Here is a 4,736-nt window from a genome sequence, read left to right on the forward strand (position 1 = left end):
CAGGGCATCTTCCTGACCCAGGGATCAAACCCACATCTCCTGCATGCCAGGCGGATTCATTACCACTGAGCCATCTGGGAAGCCCCACCATAACAGAATAGACCACAGACATTTGTTTATCAGCTTTCTTGAGATGAGAGCTCCAGCCAATCTGGCGTTTGATAAGGCTCCCTTCCTAGCCTGTACATGGTATAGATGTCTGGCTGTCTTCCTGCTGTGTCCTCACCTGGTGGGGTGGGGGAACCCTGGTGGCCTGTGGTGTTTTTTTTTTATATGGACGTGAATTCTATTGGATCAGCATCCCATCCTTATGACCTCATGTAACTTTAATAACCTTCATAATGGCCTTGTCTCCAAATACAGTTACCCTAGGGACTGGGGCTTCAACATGTGGATTTGGGGAAGGATACAAACATTCAGTCTGTAAATATCAAGGATGGATGGAAGGAAGGATGCTGTGAGCAGAGGCCCAGGGGCAGAAGGGGGAAGGAGTAACCATGTGTCTGGAAGACAAACCAGAGGCTGGAGGAAGGGGTGGGTCAGCCTGGGCCTGGGAGGCCAGGTGAAAGATTTTGTTCTATCCAAGAAGCAGTGGGAAACGACCGGAGGGTGTGACACAGGGGCCTGACCCTGGAGAATGGGAATGAAGTAGGATGGGCAGTCAGGAGGCGGGAGGTGATGGCAGCTGAAACTAGGGCAGTAGTTGTGGGCATGGAGAGAAAGAGATGGATTTGCCATACGTTTTGGAGGTCTGCGGGTCCCCCGCATTCCAATGGCCTCTCCAGTTTCATAAGGAAACCAGAGGTCTAGTCTATGGACAAAGCAGACGGACCATCAGCAAACTTAAGAGGGATCCTGCACTGAGCGGTGGGGAAATGTCATGTGTTGTGCCCACTGGGGGCTGCAGTAGGGCAGCACCCCCTCTCCCTTGGCTCCTGGAACCCTAACCTGCAGACCTAATCCCTTATCCAACACCCTGTAACCCTCCCCGCCCCCGAGAAGTGCCTGACCAGTCTTTTCCTGGGCATTTTGAGGGTGTTGTAATGTCAATGTTGGAGCATCTTGGCTCTCTGTACTGCCGGGTTTGGCTTTGACATGCTTTCTAGCCTCCAAAACCTTGTGATCTTTTCCCCGCGTTCAGAAGGGTTTCAGGAAAGTCGAGAATCAGAGGTAGGTGTTCAGGTCACCATCTTTCCCCAGAGGTCAGCACCAGAGCTGTGGATGGGGAAGGAATACTTTTGCTTTTGTGAGAAAGGAATTCCTTCTTTTGTAAGAAAGGAATTCAGTCATGAGTTCCTTGAACCAGCCGGGGTGGTTTCTGTTTGCAAAATTCTGTTTAATGTTTCTCCAACTCTGGATGGCATGATATCTAATATGGATATTAAAGTTTAATAAGTAAATGTTAATTGCTCAGTCATGCCCAGCTCTTTGTGACCCCATGGACTGTAGCCCACCAGGCTCCTCTGTCCATGCGGATTCTCCAGGCAAGAACACTGGAGTGCGTGGCCATTCCCTGATGAGGATGCTGCTGGTCCATGAACGCCACTCTGAGTAGCGAGGGTGGGACAGTGTGGCATCTGTAGAGAAGGAAAAAGTATTTCTGAACTCTCTTAGGGTCCCTGGCTGGGTCTGAAAATCAAACTGACAAAGACAAATTAACAGGAGAAAAGCATACACATCTGTTGATTTAAAAAATATTCACACACTGCAACTAGAGAATAGCCCCTACTCACCACAACTACAGAAAGCCCAGGTGCCACAGTGAAGACTCACCACAGTCAAAAAATAAAATAAATAATAAAATAGATCTTTTAAAAGAATAGTCACAACCTTAAAATTGAGAGTTATGTTTTATTTGGTGGAAATTTTCAGGAGACAATTCAGATGCTGTCTAGCAGACAGCATCTCAAGTAGACCCTGAGAGAACTGCTCCAAAGAGGTGAGGGGAGCCAGGTTATATAGAAGTTTTGCAAAAAAGGGCTGGTAGTCTGAACCTCAAAAGAGTATTGTTAATTAAAGAAAACCAGATATCCCTAGTTAAGGAACTTAGCACTTTTCTATGTATGGGAAGATGCACGAGTCTGGGCTCACTGAAATCATTCCTTTGATATACACCTCAGCGATCTGGGGCCAGTGTCTTGTTTTCAGCTCCTGAGTTTCCTCGGGGCTCACCAGAGGGAGTGGCTGCAGTCTGGTGGCTGCTAGATGGTAGGTATTCTTTCCTTCAGGAGTGTCCTCAGGGCTCACCAGTTCACACTGGAGGTCTGTAATCGCTGATGACTGTGATATCCTTGTTTAGGATATGGCAGGAAATGCTCCATTTCTCACATTTATGCATGACATGGGAGCCCTCACAAGGGGAAGAAAACATGAGAAACAGTCAGACCTGAGTGCTTCTCTGCTGGGTTTGGTGAGGAGCGGGCAGACGTGTAGAAATAAAAGTGAAAGTGTTAGTCGCTCAGTCGTGTTTCTCTCTTTGGACTGTAGCCCGCCAGGCTCCTCTGTCCATGGAATTCTCCAGGCAAGAATACTGGAGTGGGTTGCCATTCGCTTCTCCGGGGGATCTTCCTGACCCAGGAATCAAAACTGGGTCTCCCACAATGCAGGCAGATTCTTTACCATCTAATAGGGGAGGTCAAACAGGGCAAATAAGTGTTGAAAACTGGTTGAAACTCAGCCAGGCCTGTTCTCTTGGGTTCTTTTTGGTGTCCCTTTGTCTTTGGAAATAAGGCTGCTCCCTTCCTTGGGGTTTGCAGAGGGCACCCCTCTTGAGGTATTTATGGCTCGTCTCAAGGGAGAAGAGTCAGGGAAAAGAGTAGTGACCTTCCTGCACCTGCTGTTTGCTCAAATGCCTGCAACTGGAAGCATTCATGATGCCAAGGTGCCGTGACTGGGGGCAGTGTGTCCTGAACCCCCTCCCATCACACTTAAAAAAAAATTTATTTGTCTGCCCAAGGTCTTAGTTGCAGCACGTGGGATCTAGTTCCCTGACCAGGGATCAAACCCAGACCCCTGCATTGGGAACAAGGAATCTTAGCCACTGGACCACCAGGGAAATCCCTTACCGTTGGTTTTGAATCTTATCTCTCTCACTTAATAACACTTTGATGTTGTTCAGTGGCTCAGTTGTGTCCGACTCTTTGCGACCTCACTGACTGCAGCACGCCAGGCTTTCCTGTTCTTCACCATCTACTGGAGTTTGCTCAAACTCACGTCCATTGAGTCAGTGATGCCATCAACCCTCTGTCGTCCCCTTCTCCTCTTGCCCTCAGTCTTTCCCAGCATCAGGATCTTTTCCAATGAGTCAGCTCTTTGCATAAGGTGGCCAAAGTATTGGAGCTTCAGCTTCAGCATCAGTCCTTCCAATGAACATTGAGGGTTCATTTCCTTTAGAACTGACTTTGGTTTGATCTCCTTGCTGTCCAAGGGACTCTCAAGAGTCTCCTCTAGCACCATAGTTTGAAAGCATGATTTCTTTGATGCTCAGCCATCTTCATGATCCAACTCTCACATGACTACTGGAAAAATCATAGCTTTGACTATATGGATCTTTGTTGGCAAAGTGATGCCTCTGCTTTTTAATATTCTATCTAGGTGTGTCATAGCTTTTCTCTCAAGGAGCAAGTGTCTTTGTATTTCATGGCTGAAGTTAACATCTGCAGTGATTTTGCAGCCTAAGAAAATAAAACCTTCCATTGTTTCCCTTGTTTCCCCATCTATTTGCCATGAAGTGATGGGGCCAGATGCCATGATCTTAGTTTTTTTGAATTAACACCGTAGTTGGGGTCAATTCATGACACCGATTTAACCTCTCTGAGGCTCAGTATCCTCATTTTTAAAATAAGGACAATCACATCAGCCTCACTGGTAAATTTCCATCCAAGGAGATGAAAACATGGAAAAGTATCTCACTCATTCCTGTGAGAATCAGAGGAGCCGCCTCCACCAACGCAGCGCATTAAGGCTACTATCCAGACGGAGCTGTTAATGTTTGAATCAGGGCCCAGATCTCAGATTAGGGAGGCAGCTCTCAGCGTCACCCAGGAAAAGTGGTCTTAAATGCAGACTGCACTCCTTTCAGAGTGGATGGCTGGCAAGAGAGAAATTGCACGTTAAGTAGGCAGAATCCAGACCTGGGTCCACATACATGTGCCTTATGTGGAATTTCAGAAGTGGTTCCTCCCAAGCTCAGGGTCCAGACTCTCCCTCCAACATAACTGAAAGAGGCAAAACTAAATTCACTTCTTTTTTTTTTTTTTGTCATACTATGTGGCTTATGGAATCTTCGTTCCCTGACCAGGGATTGAACCTGTGTCCTTGGCAGTGAAAGTGCCAAGTCTTAACCACTGGGCCACCAAGGAATTCCCTAACTAGCTCCAGTTTATCCAGAGAGAACAAGAAGAAGATGGGATCTCATTTCTGCAAGCCCACAGTGTGAACAGCAGGTCAGAACCTGGGTCTGTGTGGCCACGCGATGGCCAGGCTGGAAAGAGGTGGCCCTACTGTGCGCAGGTTGGGACTCCACCTGCTGCCTCTCCATGTGTTCCTTTCCTGGAGTAGCGGTTGATTCTCAATGCTCAGTGTTGCCAGCGTTCCCATTCAAGCCGATAGTGTCAAGGCTTTATTTTCAAGTCAGGCAAAAATCGAGGCTTGAGCTGAAAATTTGGAAGCTGGGCAACTAGCATATTTGAAAAGAAGCCACCTGGTCTTCTGTGGATGGGGAGGGGCTCTTCCTT

General features: G+C 47.5%; 1 non-coding gene across 1 annotated transcript; it reads right to left on the minus strand.

Annotated features, from left to right (window-relative positions):
* Window positions 1–4,288: 4,288 nt before the first annotated feature.
* TRNAE-UUC lies at window positions 4,289–4,361 on the minus strand. The gene has a single exon. It is a non-coding gene; the product is annotated as a tRNA-Glu (tRNA).
* Window positions 4,362–4,736: the final 375 nt, after the last annotated feature.

This window comes from Bubalus bubalis, chromosome 12 (genome assembly GCF_019923935.1).
Source record: "Bubalus bubalis isolate 160015118507 breed Murrah chromosome 12, NDDB_SH_1, whole genome shotgun sequence".
Classification (NCBI taxonomy): Eukaryota; Metazoa; Chordata; class Mammalia; order Artiodactyla; family Bovidae; genus Bubalus; species Bubalus bubalis.